The sequence below is a fragment of the Lithobates pipiens genome, unplaced genomic scaffold (genome assembly GCF_037356315.1).
Source record: "Lithobates pipiens isolate NorthernLeopardFrog02 unplaced genomic scaffold, aLitPip1_a1.2 Scaffold_10, whole genome shotgun sequence".
In the NCBI taxonomy this organism is placed as follows: domain Eukaryota; kingdom Metazoa; phylum Chordata; class Amphibia; order Anura; family Ranidae; genus Lithobates; species Lithobates pipiens.
This window is the reverse complement of record NW_027507686.1, coordinates 224,677,468-224,699,623: the sequence shown is the minus strand read 5'-3', so window position 1 is coordinate 224,699,623 and position 22,156 is coordinate 224,677,468. Positions and strand designations below refer to the sequence as shown.

The following is a 22,156-nucleotide window of genomic DNA, read 5'->3' as shown; positions in this document are numbered from 1 at the left end:
GTCCCTGATTAAGTTTTCTGGTCGCTTGTCATTCAAACAATATGTCCCCAACAAGCGTTCCAGATACGGGGTCAAGATGTATAAGCTCTGTGACAGGGCCACAGGCTATACACGTAGTTTCATGGTTTATGAGGGTAAAGATAGTCACGTAGAGCCGGAGAACTGCCCTGACTACATAGGAAGCGCTGGCAAGATAGTGTGGGACATGGTGTCACCCTTATTCGGAAAGGGGTACCACTTGTACGTGGACAATTATTACACAAGCATGCCACTGTTTAGTCACTTGTTTGATCAGCAGATTGGAGCATGTGGCACCGTGCGACCTAAACGCCGGGGCTTTCCCCAGCGGCTTGTAGAGTCCCGTCTTAGGCTGGGGGAGAGAGCCTGCTTGCGCAGTAATAATTTGCTCACTATGAAGTGGAGGGATAATAAGAATGTTTTCGTTCTTACCTCCCTTCATGCAGACACGACGGTCCAAATTCCTACGGCGACTGGTATTGTGGAGAAACCCCTCTGTGTCCACAAATATAACCTTAACATGGGAGGGGTGGACCTCAATGACCAGTTGTTGGCGCCGTATCTAGTTGCCCGTAAGGCCAGACGCTGGTACAAAAAAGTGTCTGTTTATTTATTCCAATTGGCTATACTGAATGCTTATGTACTACACAAAGCTTCAGGATGGACTGGATCCTTCCTTAATTTCCAGGAGGATATCGTCAGAGCCCTTCTGTATCCAGACGGTGCTCCACCTCACCTTCCCCTACCAGATGCAGTAAGCCGGCTGCATGAGAGGCATTATTCTTATGTCATCCCGAGTACCCCTACCCAACGAGCCCCCCAAAGAAAATGTCGTGTCTGCAGAAAGCGCGGATATAGGCGTGACACCCGTCATTATTGTCCCCGCTGTCCTGACAATCCTGGTCTTTGCATTGGTGAATGTTTTGAACGCTACCATTCACTAGTTGAGTATTAGCGTAGGGTACAGCATTGCACAGGCTAGGCACACATTCACAGGGTCTCCCAAGATGCCATCGCATTTTGAGAGACCCAAACCGCTGGAACCGTTACAACAGAAGTGTTAAAGTTACATAAAAAAGTGTTTAAAAAAAAAAAAAAAAGTAAAAAAAACAAAAAACCAAAAAAAATATAAAATAAAAAAACCAAAAATAGTTGTCGTTTTATTGTTTTCTCTCTCTCTATTCTCTCTCTATTGTTCTGCTCCTTTGTACTGTATTCTATTCTGCAATGTTTTATTTTTAACCATTTTTTGTTTACAGGTACGCCATTCAGCTGTAGCGTGGATTTATTTATCTTGACAGCAACAGCGTTTGCTCCCACGATACGTAAAGCCACGACTCCAGCGCTGTCGGAGGTGATTTCACCACCACAGTTAAAAAAGAGCATATATGCCGAAGCATGGGGGCATAAGGGGTGGAGGAGCGATCTGCTCCTACCTTTTGCGGGAGGATGCCCCCATGCTTCGGCATATATATATATATTAGGCACAGATTGTGTTAAATGTGTTATTTTTTGCTATTTTTTTTTTATATTTGCTTTGCAGGTATGGTACGTCTTACTGTTATACTGTAATGTTACTTTGTTTTATTGTTAACCATCATTTGCTTAGCAGGTACGCCATTCAGTTGCAGCGCGGATTTATTTATCTTGACAGCAACAGCGTTTGCTCCCACGATACATAAAGCCGCGACTCCAGCACTGTCGGGGGTGATTTCACCACCACAGTTAAAAAAGAGCATATATGCCGAAGCATGGGGGCATAAGGGGTGGAGGAGCGATCTGCTCCTACCTTTTGCGGGAGGATGCCCCCATGCTTCGGCATATATAAATGGTGCATGTATGCCCACCATTAAAAGTGGGTGGATGAAGGGTGGTATCTAATGGTGGGCATACGCACCGATCAATATTTTTTTTTTCGTTCAGCCCACAGGCTGCATGAAAAAAAAATTACAATATATACATTATTTTTTATTTTTTTTGCACAAAGTTGTCATTAAATGATATATTGCTCAAACATGCCATGGTTATATGTAAAATTACACCCCAAAATACATTCTGTTGCTTCTCCTGAGTACGGAGATACCACAAGTGTGGGACCTTTTGGGAGCCTAACCGCGTACGGTACCCCAAAATCCAAGCACCACCTTCAGGATTTCTAAGGGTGTAAATTTTTGATTTCATTCCTCACTGCCTATCACAGTTTCGGAGGCCATGGAATGCCCAGATAGCACAAAATCCCCCCAAGTGACCCCATTTTGGAAAGGAGACACCCCAAGCTATTTGCCGAGAGGTATGGTTAGTATTTTGCAGACCTTCATTTTTGTCGCAAAGTTTTGAAAATTGAAAAAAAGAAAAAAAATATACATTATTTTTTTTTTCTTCATTTTCAAAAACAAATGAGAGCTGCAAAATACTCACCATGCCTCTCGGCAAATAGCTTGGGGTGTCTACTTTCCAAAATGGGGTCATTTTGGGGGGTTTTGTGCTATTTTGTCATTTTATGGCCTTCAAAACTGTGATAGGTAGTGAGGTGTGAAATCAAAAATTTACACCCTTAGAAATCCTGAAGGTGGTTCTTGGTTTTCGGGGCCCCGTACGCGACTAGGCTCCCAAAAAGTCCCACACATGTGGTATCCCCGTACTCAGGAGAAGCAGCAGAATTTATTTTGGGGTGTCATTTTACATATGCCCCTGGCATGTGTGAGCAATATATCATTTAGTGACAACTTTGTGAAAAAAAAAAAAAAAAAAGTTTGTAATTTTCCCGCAACTTGTGGCAAAATATAAAATATTCCATGGACTCAACATGCCTCTCAGCAAATAGCTTGGGGTGTCTACTTTCTAAAATGGGGTCATTTGTGGGGGTTTTGTGCCATCTTGGCATTTTATGGCCTTCAAAGCTGTGATAAGTAGTGAGGAGTAAAATGACATATGTATGCCCTTAGAAATCCTGAAGGCGGTGCTTGGCTTTCGGGGCCCCGTACGCGGCTAGGCTTCCAAAAAGTCGACCACATGTGGTATCCCCGTACTCAGGAGAAGCAGCAGAATGTATTTTGGGGTACAATTCCACATATAACCATGGCATGTGTGAGCAATATATCATTTAGTGACAACTTTGTGTAAAAAAAAAATATATATATATATTTTTTTGTCATTATTCAATCGCTTGCGGCAAAAAAATAAAATATTCAATGGGCTCAACATGCCTCTTATCAATTTCCTTAGGGTGTCTACTTTCCAAAATGGGGTCATTTGGGGGGGTTTTGTACTGCCCTGCCATTTTAGCACCTCAAGAAATGAGATAGGCAGTCGTAAATTAAAAGCTGTGTAAATTCCAGAAAATGTACCTTAGTTTGTAGATGTGACAACTTTTGCGCAAACCAATAAATATACAGTTATTGACTTTTTTTTTACCAAAGACATGTGGCTGAATACATTTTGGCCTAAATGTATGACTAAAATTGAGTTTATTGGATTTTTCTAATAACAAAAAGTAGAAAATATCATTTTTTTTCTAAATTTGCGGTCTTTTTACGTTTATATCGCAAAAAATAAAAATCGCAGAGTCAGTCAAATACCTTTAAAAGAAAGCTCTATTTGTGGGAAGAAAAGGACGCAAATTTCGTTTGGGTACAACATTGCATGACCGCGCAATTACCAGTTAAAGCAGCGCAGTGCCAAATTGTAAAAAGACCTCTGGTCATTTACCAGCAAAATGGTCCGGTCTGAAAGTGGTTATACTATGTGACATATCACTACTAGCAGCTCATTGGCTGTTTCCTGGTCAGAATGTGAATAAAAACGGGGCATCTTGCTGGTGATAAGCAGAGGAAGACGAATTCTACACAGCACAAGTGTACCAAGACATATCCGCTTGAAGAAATCTGCTGCAAGATGGGCATTAGGAGAGTTCCTCTAGTTCTCTTGGCCTCTCTAATTCACATTTGCATTGGGATTCCCCTACAGGTAAGCTAAAGACTTTCATTTCTAGACTTTGCAAACAGAAGTGCACATGAATGTGTGTGTAATTATATATGTATGTATATATATATATATATATATATATATACACACATGCTGTATACATGTGTGTACCTTTTTTGTTTAGTTAAATATAAAATGTTGCATATTTATGGATATTTTCTACTTACATTTTCAGCCAGCAGGTAGAGCTCCAAGTTGCTTTTTACATGTTTACCTGTCTATTTTTAGCTGATCTGTTGCAAAACTCCCAACCTTCAGGGATGGGAAAGAGGGACACCTGTTAGTACTAAGTGTATAAGCAGAGGGCACACCCCTGCTATGCCCCCAGTTATTTGGCCCATGAATTAATAAGCAAGAAATGATTGGCTAAACCCAAAAGTCCTTTTTTTCATTACAATGTTGCCTCTATACCATCTTTCTACAACAATAATGTTCTATTAAAAAGGTTTGTTTGAAAAGTTTGGTGTTATGTAAAACTTTTGATATTTAAAGTTGTGCTCCACCCAAAAGGTTGCTTGTCTGCCTCCTCCCCCCACTCCAGGACCATAGTTGGCACCTTGTGGTAGGGAACGGTTACCTGGTTTTGACCAAAACCAGGTACCCACTCCAACTTCCTGCTTGGACGTGATGGACGAACTTCCGATGGGATGTTTCGCGAACGCGGCCGATAGTTCGCGAACCGGAACGTTCGCGGCGGGCCCCATTGACTTCAATGGGAGGCGAACTTCGCAAACCTACAGGTCAAATTTGCAGCCACAAAATAATTATTAGCTATGCAAACATAGTCCCACCACATGGCCAATGACATAACACATGTATGAGGTGAATCTGGGATCGACAACTACAAGCATTCTTTTTTTATATGGGAAATTGTTGTGACAATTCAGGACTGTGGAGCGCATGAAGGCAATGGAGGAGAGGGAAGGTCAGGGACCAGGGTAGGCAAAGAAGAGGGTGCAGGAGATGATCACCAGCAGCGTGACATACAGCAATGACACCTGCACCGTGATAGAGTCATCTGACAGCAGCACCGTGATAGAGAGCACTGACATCAGCAGCGTGACATAAAGCACTCACACCAGCACCGTGATATACAGCACTGACAGCAGCACCGTGACAGAGAGCACTGACATCAGCACCGTGACATAAAGCACTCACACCAGCACCGTGATATACAGCACTGACAGCAGCACCGTGATAGAGAGCACTGACATCAGCAGCGTGACATAAAGCACTCACACCAGCACCGTGATATACAGCACTGACAGCAGCACCGTGATAGAGAGCACTGACATCAGCAGCGTGACATAAAGCACTCACACCAGCACCGTGATATACAGCACTGACAGCAGCACCGTGACAGAGAGCACTGACATCAGCACTGTGATATACAGCACTGACACCTGCACCGTAAGCAGCCCCAGGAGGAAGTCAGCATAGCACAGGGATGGTGAGAGCCCCTCATAATGAGCATAGCACAGGGATGGTGGGAGCCCCTCATAATAAGCAGCCCCAGGAGGATGTCAGCATAGCACAGGGATGGTGGGAGCCCCTCATAATAAGCAGCCCCAGGAGGATGTCAGCATAGCACAGGGATGGTGGGAGCACCTCAAAATATGCACAGCAGAGGTACAGCCCCAGGAGGAAGTCAGCACAGCACAGGGATGGTGGGAGCCCCTCATAATGAGTATAGCACAGGGATGGTGGGAGCACCTCAAAATATGCACAGCAGAGGTACAGCCCCAGGAGGAAGTCAGCACAGCACAGGGATAGTGGGATCCCCTCATAATATGCACAGCAGAGGTACAGCCCCAGGAGGATGTCAGCACAGCACAGGGATGGTGGGAGCCCCTCATAATAAGCAGCCCCAGTAGAAATATGACACCGCTCAACCTCTTCAAAGAGGAGGGTACGGGCATATAGTACGGTGTGCTTTTTTTGGACAAGGAAGTGAGCCAAATGAAGAAAGAAGGTCTCTGTGCTCGATTAAAAAAATTGTTTATAGACATATACATGGTCTACTGGTCACATGTGTTGAATTCCTCCGAGATCCATGCCTCATTCATTTTTAGAAATGTGAGGTAGTTAACACACTGACTGTACCTCACTCAACCCTATGTACTGTAGCACCCTAGACAGACCAAGTTACCAGTCCTTATAAGGACTTTTGTGGACCAAGTAGGTTGTGTGTGAGTGATTAGCAGACTGTACGTCAGTCCCTATACCGATGAAGGACTGCTGCAGTATAGGGCAGCGGTCAGCAGTAGTGCACCTCAACCCTATGTATTGTGGACCGATATCAGTCCTTATAGAATAGCAGACTGTACCTCACTCAACCCTATGTACTGTAGCACCCTAGACAGACCAAGTTACCAGTCCTTATAAGGAGCTTTGTGGACCAAGTAGGTTGTGTGTGAGTGATTAGCAGACTGTACGTCAGTCCCTATACCGATGAAGGACTGCTGCAGTATAGGGCAGTGGTCAGCAGTAGTGCACCTCAACCCTATGTATTGTGGACCGATACCAGTCCTTATAGAATAGCAGCAGACTGTACCTCACTCAACCCTATGTACTGTAGCACCCTAGACAGACCAAGTTACCAGTCCTTATAAGGACTTTTGTGGACCAAGTAGGTTGTGTGTGAGTGATTAGCAGACTGTACGTCAGTCCCTATACCGATGAAGGACTGCTGCAGTATAGGGCAGCGGTCAGCAGTAGTGCACCTCAACCCTATGTATTGTGGACAGATACCAGTCCTTATAGAATAGCAGACTGTACCTCACTCAACCCTATGTACTGTAGCACCCTAGACAGGCCAAGTTACCAGTCCTGATAAAGAGCTTTGTGGAACAAGTGAGTTGTGAATGATTAGCAGACTGCAGCAGAAGGGCAGCAGTTAAGTATAATATTCTTTCTATATTTGGAAGAAAGAATATTATACGTGTACAAGCCTATTACCATACCACTGATACCAGTCCTGAAAAGAACCTTTGTGGAACTAATAGTAACAGCTACTGATTAAACTGACCCTCACTGCCTGACACATTGCTTCCTGCCTGTCCCTATATAAACTGACAAAACAGAGGCTACTGGAACAATAACTGGAATAGCACTTTTGTGGACCTGATAGTAACAACTAATGATGATGACTAAACTGACTGTCCCTACAGTAGACACAGCGTCCTGTCCCTTTCTCTAAACTGACAAAAGACACTCAGGCTGCTGCAACAATCAGTAGCACAGCAAACCTATATACACCTAACACCTATACCAGTCCTGAAAATAACTTTTGTGTACCAAATAGCTAGTGATTTGGGTCACTGTAATCTCTCCCTGCTCCACACAGCAACCTCTCCCTATAGTGACAGAAGAAAGAATGTAAAATGGCCGCCGGATCGGGTGTATTTATAAGTTAGGGGGAATGTCCAAGTGTCCATGTGCTGTCATGTCTCAATTGGCTGTCCTGTACCCCATGATGGATGTGTCATCATAGGTCAAAGTTCTTTTACACAGTAAACGCGTCCGACGGGCGAACGGCGCCAATAGTCTGCCGAACGGGCGGACCGCGAACAGCCGAAATTCGCCGCGAAACGACCGCTGGGCGAACCGTTCGGCCATCACTACTCACCATGGCCGGCCCATTGAGAAAGTGAAGCGTGATTCACACATGCGTCGTAGGAAGGTTGCTGTGAAGCCACAAGGCTTCATTGCCAGATTCCCTTACCCAAGGTGGAGGTGCCAGCACCGAGAGCCGATTCAAGAATCGGGTTGGGGGAGGACACCGTGGGATCCCTGGACAGATTCATGCACTAATACTAAAAGTCAGCAGCTACAGTATTTGTAGCTGCTGACTTTACATTTTTTGGTGGGGGGGGGGGGGGGGGGGGGGATGGCTGGAACTATGCATTAAGTATTACATTTATTCTAGAGGTCTACACATATGACCAAAGGAGGGATGGTTGGGACTTAAGCTGGCCAAACATGATCTAAACTGTGTCAGTTCAGCAGGGTCCAGTCAAATTTCAATCCATGTATGGGCACCCTGGATGGACACAAGTCGATCGATCGGCAACATTGTTTGTCATTGTGTTCTGCTGGCAGGGAAGGCTCCATACCGAAAGAATACAAGTGCGAGTGCTGCAGGAGGGATTCCCCCATCAACACTGACTTTGTTGATGGAGGAATCAAACTATTTTCTTTCCTTCCACTCATGATAATCTATGGCCAGATGCTTTTTAAAAAATAAAAAAAAATAAAAAAAGAAAAAGGATACAGTGTACAAAATAAAATGATTATGATTGGGCTGCCAGTGCACCACAACAGATTAAAAAATGTAAATTACCCTTTTTTTAAAATGTGCTGTGGTGTGCTGGTATGTGTTAGGCTCCGATGCACAATGTATTGGGGTGTTTGGACTCTATACAATGTGTTGGGGTGTGTTGGGTTCTACTGTGTAATGGTTTGCATTGGGCTCTTTTCTACCATGGGATGCATTGGGCTCTACTGTACAATGGGATGCATTAGACTCTAATGTACAATGGGATGCACTGGGCTCTATTATACAATTGGGTCAATGACATTCTCATCCAGATCAGATCTATGGAACACATTGAAGTATTCTCAGATTGTAAGGTTTGTGTATGGTAAGGTTTCTGCCTGTCTGCCTGTCTAAATCTCACACAGATTGGGTCTCTGGTCTGTTGTACAATCCGCATTCTGTAAGTCTGTTTTCCGGAGAGGAGTGGAACCGGGGGGTCAGCCATTAAGTTGGCCCTGCACTCCAAACCCCCTGCCTGTTAGAGCTCATTCAAACGGGGAAAAAGAAGGGGAGAAGAGATGGGGAAAGAATGAGGGAGGGAAGAGGAGAAGGGGTGAGGGGGAGAGAGGGAAGGACTTAGGGGGGAAGTGTATGATAAGAGTAGAAATAGTTAGGAGAGGGGGTGTGATGACCACCATCTACCCTCCCCATCTTCTATTGTACAATTGGATGCATTGGGTTCTATTGTTCAATGGGGTGCATTGGGCTCTGTTCTACCATGGGATACTTTGGGCTCTGTTGTACAATGGGGTACGTTAGGCTCTATTGTACAATGAGATGCATTGGGCTCTCCTGTACAATGGGATGCATTTGAATCTATTGTACAGTGGGGTGTATTGGCCTCTACTGCACAATTGAGTGTGTTGGGCTCTATTGTACAATGGGGTGCATTGGGCTCTATTCTACAATGGGGTGCATTGGGCTCTATTCTACAATGGGGTGCATTGGGCTGTATTGTACAATGGGGTGCATTGGGCTGTATTGTAGAATGGGATGTATTGGGCTCTGTTGTAAAACTGAATGCATTGGGCTCTATTGTACAATGGAATGCATTGGGCTAGATTGTAAAAATAGAATGCATTGGGCTCTATTGTTCAATGGAATGCATTGGGCTAGATTTTAAAAATAGAATGCATTGGGCTCTATTGTACAATGCCATGCATTGGGCTCTATTGTACAATGGCATGCATTGGGCTCTATTGTACAATGGCATGCATTGGGCTCTATTGTACAATGGGATGCATTGGGCTGTAGTGTACAATAGGATGCATTGGGCTCGCTCTACTGTACAATAGGATGCATTGAGCTCTACTGTACAATGGAATGTATTGGGCTTTACTGTACACCGTATTGGGCTAAGTTGGACCCTTCTGTACAATGCATTGAGCTCTACTGTACAATGGTGTGTGTGGGGCTCTACTGTACAATTTGTTGGGATACATTGGGCTCTCATGTACAATGGGACATATTTGGCTAATGTGTTGGGATGCCATTCACAATGAACAGCAATACAACGCACATAGTTGTAATGCATTGTGGCAATGCGCATTATTGCATGCACGGGCACACCGTACGAGTGTAAATAGGCCCTTATTTTTATTTTGATGAATGTATAAAATTCACTCACCCTTCAAGAATTTTGACCATGTTTAGCTTAATATGTTGATTTGCTATGATTGTCAGCTCCATCTAGTGGCCATGATTTAGTATTTTCCAGACCGAGATATTTCAGGAAAATACTGTTATGGCCACTAGAAGAAGCTGACAGTCACAGGAAACCAACGTATTAAGCAAAGGTTGAAATTTTTAAAGGACTGAGTGTTTTTTTTTTCATGAATAGAACAGTCAAGAAATACAATATTCTAGCAGAGTTCATAAGAACAGCAAGCGGCTTGTATATTAGAGTCCTTCTGACAAAGCGCCTTGGTCATTAAACCTATTACTGGTCTATGCTGTTGAAAAGTCTGGTTGTCATTTGACTCTGTACTCATGATATTATGATCTTATAATTGCTTTACTTATATTTTGTTTTACAGATTCATTTAGAAAATTTTGTGGAAAAGGAAGGTAAGTTCTCAGTCTATTTGCCTTTAGTAAATCGGCTCCAATATATCATTGAAAAATCAGTGAAGGTTTCTGTATCATTCGAAGTGATTGTTCCTGTTGTTGATGTTCTCACCGTCTTTCTGTCTTTCAGATGGGACTATGGCGGAGCGCCCGGAGGTTGAACCTCCTGATGTTTTCAGTCTCATCATTGCGTCCAACAAAGGTAAAAATACAAGCGCACTGATGTAGGCACCCATTGACTGAAAAATGCTAGTTGCCTGGCTGATATTTAGATCCCATGGCTTCCATTCTTTCTGCCTTATTGGCTGGAAACAGGAATGTAGATCTGGAATTCATCTGCTGCACTCCTGCTCCAGGTCTTGTGACTCCAATGAAGCCAGAGACAGCCAGGTCATCTGCATTTTCTGACCCAGGTATATAGATTTCCGTTAAATCAGTCCCAGATTATATATACATCTTTCTGCTTGTCTATCTGCTAAAGCTAATCTAAAGCAAAAGAAAACAAGGGGTTCACGTTAAGGGCTAGTTTACACTTGCATTGTTGTCTGAAAAGCGATCTGCATTTGGGATGCTCTTTAGAGAGCATTTGACAGGTGGTAAGGAGGTGTTGTATCGCCTTGTCACTGCTTGCTTTAACCCATTGAACTAGCATGTATCACATGCAGTTTCAGGGTGCCCCTATTCAGTTAAATGGGTTCTGTTCAGTGGGTATAGCTTTTGCCATATGCACCCCCCCCCCCATACTAACTCTGCAGCATAAGGTTAGAAGGTTGGGGGGAAACGCACATTTTTCCCATTTTCCCCCCTGCCAAGCACAAGTGTAAATGAGGCCTAAGGAGGCCCCAGCCCCACCAGTTACACAGACTCACCTTCCATTTGCTCTCGTATAGGCATCTCAAAGATGGAAAGTGATGAAAAATAAACAGAAAATTATTCTCCACGCTGTCCAAATCTAGAGACAATACTTAAAGGTGAACTCCGGACACAAGCACTTTAATTTAAATATATTTAATGGAACCTCAAAAAACACAAATCCACTTTATATGTACCAGATTCCTTAACTACTTCAGTTCCAGGAGATTTACCCCCTTTCATGACCAGGTCATTTTCTGCATTTATTTAACCGACAATTGAGCAGTCAGATGACGCATGATGTATGTCCTTTTTTCCTACAAATAGAGCTTTCTTTTGGTGGTATTTGATCACCTCTGCGTTTTTTTGTTTTTTTTGAGCTATAAACAAAACACTGTAAAAAAATAGTTTTACTTTCTGCTATAAAACATACCCAATAAAAAAAAAAAAAAGAAAAATCTAATTTCTTCATCGATTTAGGCCAATATGTATTCTGCTACATGTTTTTGGTAAAAAAATCCAAATAAGCGAATATTGATTGGTTTGCACAAAAGTTATAGGGGTTGATTTAATCAAACTTGAAAGTGCAAAATCTGGTGCATGGTAGCCAATCAGCTTCTAAATTCAGCTTGTTCAATTAAGCTTTGACAATGAAACCTGGAAGCTGATTGGTTTCTATAAAGAGCTCCACCAGATTCTGCACTCTCCAGTTTTAGTAAATCAACCCCATAGTGTCTACAAACGAGGGCGTTTTTATTTATTTATCTTTTTAATAGTAATGGTGGCGATCAGCAGCATATAGCAGGATTGCGATATTGCGGCAGACAAATTGAACACTAACTGACACTTTTTTTGGGGACCAGTGACACTAATACAGTGATCAGTGCTAAAACTATGCACTGTCACTGTACTAGCAGGGAAGGGGTTAACATCAGGAGTGATCAAAGGGTTAACTGTGTGCCTAGCTTGTGTTTCTGTGTACTGTAGGAGGTGCTTGTACTAGAGGAGGACATGGATCCTTGTCTCTGCTTTACAGGAACACAGAATCAATACCTTCCTTACTGACAGAACAGCAATCTGCCTTGTTTACATAGGCTAAGGGCCTAAGGCAGACTGCCGTTCTGCCTCTGTACTGAAGCATTGGCGGGTGCTGACGGACATCGAGTCCATTGTACCCACTATGTATAAGTTATACGGTCGGCAAGCAGTTAAAGCAGAGTTCTGCCTAATTATTTTATAATTATTTTTAAATCAGCAGCTACAAATACTGCAGCTGCTGACTTTTAAAATAAGGACACTTACTTGTCCAGGGTGCCCACGATGTCGGCACCCGAAGCCAACCCTTCCCTCGGCTCTCGGGTGGAGGCGCCACCATCTTCAGTAAGGGAATCAGGAAGTGAAGCCTTGCAGGTTCACTTCCTGGTTCCCTACTGTGCATGCGCGATCCCACTGGTCCCTGCTGTCTTCTGGGACCCGTGTGTCTCCCAGAAGACAGCAGGGGGGACGTAAGGTGCCAGAAGTGGCGTAGATACGGGTGGGTGGCTCGTCTATCTATGCCCGGAAGTGGGAGCAAAATATCCTCTCCCACCTGAAAAGTGCCAAATGTGACACCGGAGGGGGGGGGGGGGGGGAATCTGAAATGCAGAAGTTAAATTTTTGCATGGAACTCTGCTTTCACAAAGCCAGATATTACCTCGTAAAAGTAGCAGTGACATCGTTACTGTGCTGTACATAGTCTGTGCAGAATGCAGGGATGTGGGAGGGGCCCAACAGGCTCCACCCGCTACATCCTGCCTGCAGAAAATGACAGGAGGGGGCGGAGACAGGACCAGTCACCCTACACAAGGAGAGAGAGCAGCAGCGAGTGGTCTTTATTACAGAAAAAGTCTCACGCTAGATTGCTGCACAGATCTGGAAAAAATTTACACAAATCACACTGAGATACAAGGAAGAATTCACATGGCGAATGTATTTGGACAATATTTGCTGATCCCAGGTTTCAGCTTTACCTGGGGTTGGCTTTACTCCTGTCTGTCACTTCTGTTTGATAACCTTTTGTGACTTTCAGAAAATTAGTATTGTGCTTTCTTTTATTTACCAGTTAGCAATATAAATGTCTTATCTGTTTGTAGAGAGCAAAGTGCTGCTGCATGAAGGAGACATCGCTGTGGATTTCGGACGCAACGCTTTAAAGTGCGATGACAACTCCTGCAGATGGACTAAAAACAGCACTGGATTCATCAATGTGCCCTACACCCTCTCCTCCGCCTACAGTGAGTATTGTGGCTCCTCCCATGATGAAACATCCATCCGCAGTGCTGGGGCCCCTGGGGGCTGTTTCCCAGCAGGACACTCTGAGAATGAAGGCCTTGTCTACTCTCTGTGCCTGTAGAAGACAATATGACCGGTGTTCTGGCAGATAGTGTCCTGCCATCATATAGTGTCCGAAGAAGAAGCTTCGGAAAATTTCCGAAGATGAACGGCGCCTGCACCGTGAGTGGAGATGGTAGCCCCACCAACCAAGCGGACATAGGGTTGCTCGCCATGCTTCGGGCTCGGCCTCGCTGCGCTCAGCTCTTTTATATTCCTACTCTATGTCCACTTGGAGGGTGGGGATAGAACCTGGACTCACGGTGCAGGCGCCGTTCATCCTCGGCTATTTTCGGAATCTGTTTGTGCTGTGTACTGCGCATGAGCAGTACACAGCAGACACTATCCGATGGGGGACCATATATGATAGGACACCGGCATCTAGAGTACAAGGGGCAACACCTGGATGAAATGCTGTTCATTTTCATCTATTTCCTTTTTTTTTGCAGCTCCTTATGGTTATTGTACAATAACTGTATGCATGAAAGATGGATGTGGCGGACTACAGGGGACAGCGGCGACTTCGCTGGCTCCTGTGTCAGGTAAGTGACACATAATGGGCTACTATGCGATGCATAGTAGTCCATTATGCTTTACCTTTGCAGGGAAAAAAAGAGGAAGTAAACTCATCAGGGTTTACTTCCTCTTTAACCCTCTTGTATTAAATTGTATTGTTGCTGCATTGTCTACCCTTCAGGGGGCGACAATTAAGGGCACACGGGTACCGCATGCGTCTGGCCCCCTTTCTGGACACCGGCGCATGGATTCCAATGTGGGGGGGTCTGTTTTTTTTAAAGTACCGATTAGAGCCAGAGGCTCGAATAGGCTTCAATATAGGGTGGGCTCTAGGGTGCCCACGTGTCCCGGATTGCCCGGGATTGTCCCTTAATTCATATTTTTGTCCCGTGTCCCGGGCACCTTCATTCCGGGACAATACAGTGTCCCGGAATAATAAAAAAAAAAAAAAACACCGCCAGCGGCCAGTCCGCCACCCTGTCCTGATAAACATTTGCTGATTTGCTGAACTGGTTACCTCGCATCTAGCAACCTGAGCGAGTGAGCGAGGCCTTACCCACAGCTGTCTTGCGCTGAGCAGTGCGCCTCCGAGTCCACCCACCGGCGTATCCTCTCCTTCCCTTCTCCGCCTCCGGCCGCAGCAGCAGGGAGAGAGAGAGCAGCCACAGTCACCAGTGCGTCTTCATTCTGTATCTCCTCCTCCTGAGTCTCCTGACTGGTTGTGGCACTGCTGGTAAGTCAGGATCCAGCCTGTGCCCAGTGCCAATCCCCGGGGCCAACTACTCCCATAGCCGTTGCCTACAGCACATGCACATTGCTAGCAGCCCAACTTCTCCAGTTCTTCTCATGAGCCTCCTCCCGCCCACGAGGGCCACGACCCGACTCCAAGCCGCCAGCCAAAGTTCCAGGTTAGTATACTCAGTATTTTATGAGAACATGCATTCTTGCAATCATGTATTACTTTTAACAATGTTCCTTCTAGATACTGTATTGTACTATTCCTTCTAGATACTTTTTGGAACAATAAAATGTCATTGTCGTTCTATATGTGTGTGTGTATATATATATATATATATATATATATACATGTATATATATATATATATATAGATATATATAGATATATATATATAGATATATATATATATATATATAGATATATATATATAGATATATATAGATATATAGAGAGAGAGAGCCCTTTGACAGTGGGGAGTTGCGGGCGCCGGCGGTTAAATGGCGCTGTTTTTATCATTCAGTCAATGGGCAGGAGCGGTGTATACGCCGCTCCAAAGATGCAGCTTGTTTTTTAACATCCTGCAAGCGTACCGCTCCAGTGTGAAAGCCCTCCGGACAGGAACGGCTCTTTACAGGCGCTATGCAGGCGCTATTTTACATACGACATCCTTTTTTTCCCACAAATAAAGCTTTCTTTTAGTGGTATTTGATTGCCTCTGCGGTTTTTATTTTTTACGCTATAAACAAAAAAAAGAGTGACAATTTTGAAAAAAAGCAATATTTTGTACTTTTTACAAAGAAATTGGCAAAAAAAGTATCAAAAAACATTTTTTTTGGGGCGGGTGTGGGTGCGGGGGGGGGGGGGTGTCCCTGAATGGCAGTTTGGAAATGTGGTCACCCTAGTGGGCTCGGGTCGCAGAGGGTGCGCTCCGATCCCACCCAGGTGTGTTACGTGTTACAACAGCGAATGAATATTCACTGTGTTATGCCCTGTACACACAGTCGGACATTCCAATGACAAAATCCGTCGGATTTTTTTCCGACTGATTTTGGCCCAAATTTGTCTTGCATACACACGGTCTCACAAAGTTGTCGGAAAGTCCGATCGTTCAGAACGAGGTGACGTATATCACGCATGACGGGACTATAAAGAGGCCAGTAGTCAATAGCTTTCGTCTTGTAATTTATTCTGAGCATGCGTGGCACCTTGTGCGTCAGAATTGTCTACACACGATCGGAATTTAAACAATCGCATTTTGTTGTTAGAAAATTTTAGATCCAGATCTCAAACTTTGTGTGTCCGAATTTCAGACGGAAAAAGTCAGGCGGAGCCCACACACGATCGGAATTTCTGACAACACGATCCGACAAAGTCCGACCGTGTGTACAGGGCATAACACTGATTCTCCTCCCTGCCAACCAGGAAGCTGGTTTTGACACCAGTCACCCAATTGGCTGAAAGGACAGATGGGTGGTTGTTTGCCGCCACCCCCCCCCCCCCCAAAAAAAAACACCCCAGTCACCACTGCTCCCTTTATATTGTAAAGCGCTGGGAAAACTGTTGGCGCTATATAAATTCCAAATAATACAGAAAATGTTCCATAGGCTATTACATAGAGCTGTTAAAAAAAAAAGAAAAAAAAAAAAAGAAAAGGCAATAACAAGTGGAAAATAGCTGTAACAAAAAGGTTGGTATACCGTATGAAGGTGGTCACAAGACTCTCTGCAGCTCAAACAACATTATTATTATAATATAGGATTTATATAGTGCCAACAGTTTTCGAAGCGCTTTACAATATAAGGAGACAATACAGCAACAATACAATTCAATAGAAGAGCGTTAGGAGGGCCCTGCTCCTGGGAGCTTACAATCTAATAGACATGCACTCATCACTTCCTTCTCTTCAGGATCTTGTACTCTGCAGTTTAGCCTGTTGTACTACTTATTTCAGTGGCAGCTTTGGCTTAGCAATAGCATACCGCCTCCCCTAGCGCATAGTTGATTACTTTTACATAATAATAATAATGGATGTTTATAGCGCCATCATCTGCCAGGCCATGCCAAACTACAAAGTGATCGATGTTACAAGAGAGAGTGGGCAAGTATAATACAATACAGAAAATATTCCATAGACTAGTACCTAGAGCTGTTTTGCAAAATAAAGCAATAACAAGTGGAACATAACTGCGACAAAAAAGGGTCACAAGACTCTTTGCAGTTCAGTACATACTTTGATTTATTCTTTCATTGTTTACAGTCAAAACCTATTTTTTTCATGTTAGTTTCACATTTTTACATGCTTTCCCTTCCATATTTTTGATTGCATTGATTAAATAGATAATTGATGATCAGCCACTAGAGGGAGCAAACGATCCATTTGCAATCACCCCATTCAGCTGGCCTCCCATTAACCACTGGGATGAGATGAATATGGCTGATTCCGTGTATATAAGGAGGGTTGTGGGAAAAGGCAACGCCAGGATTATTTCACAAGACGCGCCTAACAAAGGGGGTCTTCTGGTTCCACAGGTTCCTCTGATATCGCAATGTTCCTTGGCGCCATGCAAGAATTTGCAACTCTCACCTGCGTGCGCTTCATCCCACAGTCCACGGAATCAGACTATGTGCAGATTGAAGACGCCGCCGAGTATGTGAAAAATTCTTCTCCAAGTAATTGTTTTTATGCAGCTGACAAAAAATTTCAATTTTACTTGCTTGAAACCATCGCAGCCATATTCAATGGAGATCTCCTGGAATTGGCATGGCTCTGCTCCTCCACTTCTATCTCTGTTCTCTTGAAAGTCTTGAAAGTCTCTTGAAAGTCTTACCAGAGCTTGAGGTCAAGTTGCAGACAGCCTCTGGCACAGAAAACTGTCTTCATAGTGACCTTTAGGCCAGGTTCACACTATAGCGATGCGGGAATGCCGCGAATCCGCGGCGTTTTCCCGCATCGCATGATTCCCGCCGGCAGTTCACACTGCCCTATGCGGACGGCTGGGAGTGTCAATGATATGTTAATGACACCCCCAGATCCGTCCGCATATCGCAGTGCGATCTGCACACTCGCACAGGAATCGGATCGCATGGTGTGAACACCCATGCGATCCGATTCTGCTGCGGACCAAAAAAAGGGTCCCGTGCGAGTTTGCTGCGGGAGCGATGCGAATTCAGCCATACTATCTGTATGGCTGAACTCGCATCGCTACGGAGATCGGATGTGATTTGCACTGCAGTGCAGTGCGAATCACATCCGGATCTCCCCCCGCAGCAGTGTGAACCCAGCCTTAGGCTTATTTATCCAAGAGTTTTGTTTCTGTCGAGACCCTTTTCTAAGGTCTCGTTCACATGTGTGGCTCCTGCTGTGCATTTGACAGGTGGTGGTGCCTGCTGCCTGTGTCAACCCTTAAAATGCCACCCCCACCGTGCCGCAACCACGTGCACTGCATGTGGATGCAGGACAGTTGTGGCATGCAATGCAAAGCTGCTGCTAACAAAGCAAACAAAATATTGGCATTAAAAAGGGGATTAACTCCAGAGATAAAATGGTAATTCTCCCGCTCTACGAAAACTCTGGTCCGGCCGCACCTGGAGTATGCTGTCCAGTTCTGGGCACCAGTCCTCAGGAAGGATGTACTGGAAATGGAGCGAGTACAATGAAGGGCAACAAAGCTGATAAAGGGTCTGGGGGATATTAGTTATGAGGAAAGGTTGCGAGCCCTGAACTTATTCTCTCTGGAGAAGAGACGCTTGAGAGGGGATATGATTTCAGTATACTAATACCGTACTGGTGACCCCACAATAGAGATAAAACTTTTTTGCGGAAAGGAGTTTAACAAGACACGTGGCCACCCATTAAAATTAGAAGAAAAGAGGTTTAAACTTAAACCACGTAGAGGGTTCTTTACTGTAAGAGTGGCAAGCATGTGGAATTCCCTTCCACAGGCGGTGGTCTCAGCAGGGGGGCATTGATAGATTTAACAAAATATTAGATAAGCACCTGAACGACCGCAACATACAGGGATATACAATGTAATACTGACATATAATCACACACAGGGGTTGGACTTGTGTCTTTTTTCAACCTCACCTATGTAACTGCCCACTAGATGGCACTTTAATCCCTTTCTATATACACATCCCACTAGATGGCACTTTAATGCCTTTCCATATGCACACACAGAAATGGGGGAATCGCGTGCGATTCTTTGCAGTGTGTTTTGTACCAATTTTTTTGTATTAACCCAAATCACATCACAAAATATCTGTACTCAGTATCGGTGAGCACTTGACTGAAAGTATCAGTCCTCGTACCCTCTGGTAAAAAAACGGTATCAGTGCAACAACCCTAATAGTTACGCTAGTTGCGCAGCCATTTATCACTTTTTCATGAAAAAAATACAGAAACCAATACTTTGCATCAATAAAAAATGAATGGGCGCACATCGCACTGATGAAATGGGGGAATCGCATGCAAATTAAACAGGAATGGGGATTTCCCCCCACCGTTCCTGTGTGTGTGTATATAGAAATAGATTAAAGTGCCATCTAGTGGGCAGTTTAAACAAATGTTAGAACTCACAGTACATATCTGGACACATGCAAAATAATGTACATAGGTGTCCCGGTCCTCCGATGGTAACAATTCGAGGCCACTGGTCCTCGCAGGGCTGGAGAAGATGCATAGGCGGTCCGCTTCCAAGCTGACATCACTTTTGCCCTCTAACCATGGTGTCCCGAAACTTCTCCTCCAACCCTGTGAGCACCTCTATCGGCCCTGATTTGCTATCATCGGCGGAGCGGGACACCTATGTATTATTTTGCATGTGTCCGGATATGTACTGTAACTTTTAACTTTTTTTAAACTGCCCACTAGATGGCACTTTCATCCCTTTCTATACACACACAGGGGGCAATTGCATGTGATTCTTTGCAGTGTGATTTGCACCAATTTTTTTTGTATTTATCGGTACTCGGTATCGACGAGTACTTGATGGAAAGTATCAGTACTCGGACTCACCGGTAAAAAAATGGTTTCAGTGCAACCCTGTTATGATAGTTGCACAGACATTTATCAAATTTGGAAAAATACACTTAAATGCATTTTACTGCACTCAAACACAATAATATAATATCTATTTTTTTCGTAAGATGTAAAATATGAGATTGTGCCAAGTAAATAGATCCCCAACACTTCAAGATCTAAAATTTCATGTTGCTCGTGAATTGGTGACAAACTACTGTGCTTAAATTTGTCTATAGGTGATGCTTTAAAACGATCATTAACTTTTTTTTATAAATAAACATGTTAAATTTACCTGCTCTTTGTAATAGTTTTGCACAGAGCAGGCCCTATTCTTTTTGGGTCCCCTGCTGGTGGTCCTGGCCCCTCCTCCCTATCGAGTGCCCCCAATAGCAAGCCTCTTGCTATGGAGGCACCCGAGCAGGCTGGCTACCAAAACACGCTCCTGTAAATGGACATTGTCCATTCACATATGGAGCATGGCTCAGCCCCGCCCCCGGCTCTCTCCTCATTGGCTCGCTGAATGTGATTGACAGCAGCAAGAGCCAATGGTTCCTGCCTCTACGTAAGCCAATGAGGGAAGAGAGACACAGTAAAGCCGCTGCTCTTGTGCACAAAGCTGGATTAAGATTGGGTTTAGGTAAGTATTAGGGGGTAGGTGCACTCAGAAGGTTTTTAACCCTAATGCATAGGTAAAATGCATTACGTTAAAAAACCTTTTGCTTTTAGAACCACTTTAAAAGCCTTTACATGTTATCAGGAGCTGCACTCCCAGTATATACTCCCTGCATAGGTAAAATGCATTGGAAAACCTTCAACAATCCACTTTAAAAGCCTTTACAGGTTATCAGTTAAATGTGAGCCCTGGTGTAGAATTATTGCTGTCTGTCAGAATCCATGAAATCAGGCTGAGACAGAAGTACAGTTAAATCACACTTGTTTAATAATAAAAGTAAAAAGAACAAACGTAGTCAAAACATAGCCAAAGTTCAGTAACTGGAAAGGATAGTCAGCCAAGCCAGAAGTCAGGGATCAAAGTAGTGGAACAGCAAGCAGGATCTGGAGCCAGAAGGGGTGTCAGCAAAGCAAGTCTTCAACAGGATCGCAGGAGATAGTTTCTGTGATGTTGACCAAGGCGAAGGCAGAGAACCTCTGGACTGGATGGCTTAAGTAGGCAGGACTGACGAGCAGGATCATCAACAGCTGAGTAACTGTAGACAGATAACAGCTGGCAATTAGCTGACAGCTAAGTGTCCATCTCAGAGAAGGAAGGGCTGACACTGTCACACCAAAGTTCATGGTGATAACTCCATTGTGTGGTGCAATCACCATTTACATATGGGTGCCAAACCTATGAACTTTTGCATTTGAATGCAAGCACGGGGGGGGGGGCACAGGTACAGTACTTTTTAGGGAGACAGCAGGGGCCTAGTAGACCCCTGCTGTCTCCCTGTCCATTTAAAGCATCTGATCAAGCAATGATCGTGTTTGATCAGATGCTTCCTTGACTGTACCGGCCAGGACCGCCAATCCTTGTCGCTTCCTGCTTCATTGTCACAGAGAAGATGGGGGATCATGGCTGCAGCAGCCCTGGCATACACCGTTCCCTACACTTAAATGTGATCGGCTACTGGTTGCAGCACTCGGCGCATTACCCTTTGTGATGACATAATAACATGGGTTTCTCCTGTTCCCCACAGATGTTGGTCCTATATTGGTATGCAAGGAGGAAGTCAAATAGTATTGGTGTCGAGCAGCTGCATGGTCCAAGGCTCCATCGAACATGAGCTGAACCACGCTCTGGGATTCTTCCACGAGCAGAGCAGGAGCGACCGCGATGACTACATCGATATCATATACAGCAACATCAGGCAGGGGTAGGCAACCTGGGGCCCTCCAGCTGTTGCAGAACTACAAGTCCCATCATGCCTCTGGGAGTAATTGTAACTGCCAGCCTTGCAAGGCCTTATGGGAAATGGAGTTCCTGGTTGTCTACTCTGCACTAAGGGATGTATCATTAAAAACATTTCCATAGCTGTTTGTACATGGGCAGAGGGCATAGGTGCATTGTCCAGCCTGGCTGCTGCTGGACGATGCGCCTAGCAATATGTACGTTTGGGGCAGTATGTGCCCAGGAATGAATGCCCACAATGGAAGCAATCTGCATTCCAGGCATTCATCCCTGGGCACATGCCCTAAACAGAAGTATTACCAGTGGCGGCTGGTGCTCATAATTTCAGGGGGCCAGCACAAACCAACATCAGTACCCCAC

The 22,156-nt window shown here is 44.4% G+C and overlaps 1 long non-coding RNA gene and 1 pseudogene across 1 annotated transcript in view; one reads left to right on the top strand and one right to left on the bottom strand.

The window, feature by feature from the left end:
- The window catches only part of LOC143940583 (uncharacterized), a 128,480-nt gene that overhangs the window by 85,087 nt on the left and 21,237 nt on the right, over positions 1-22,156 (bottom strand). The window lies entirely within an intron of this gene.
- Positions 1-22,156, top strand: part of LOC143941282 (astacin-like metalloendopeptidase) — a 39,320-nt pseudogene that overhangs the window by 8,408 nt on the left and 8,756 nt on the right.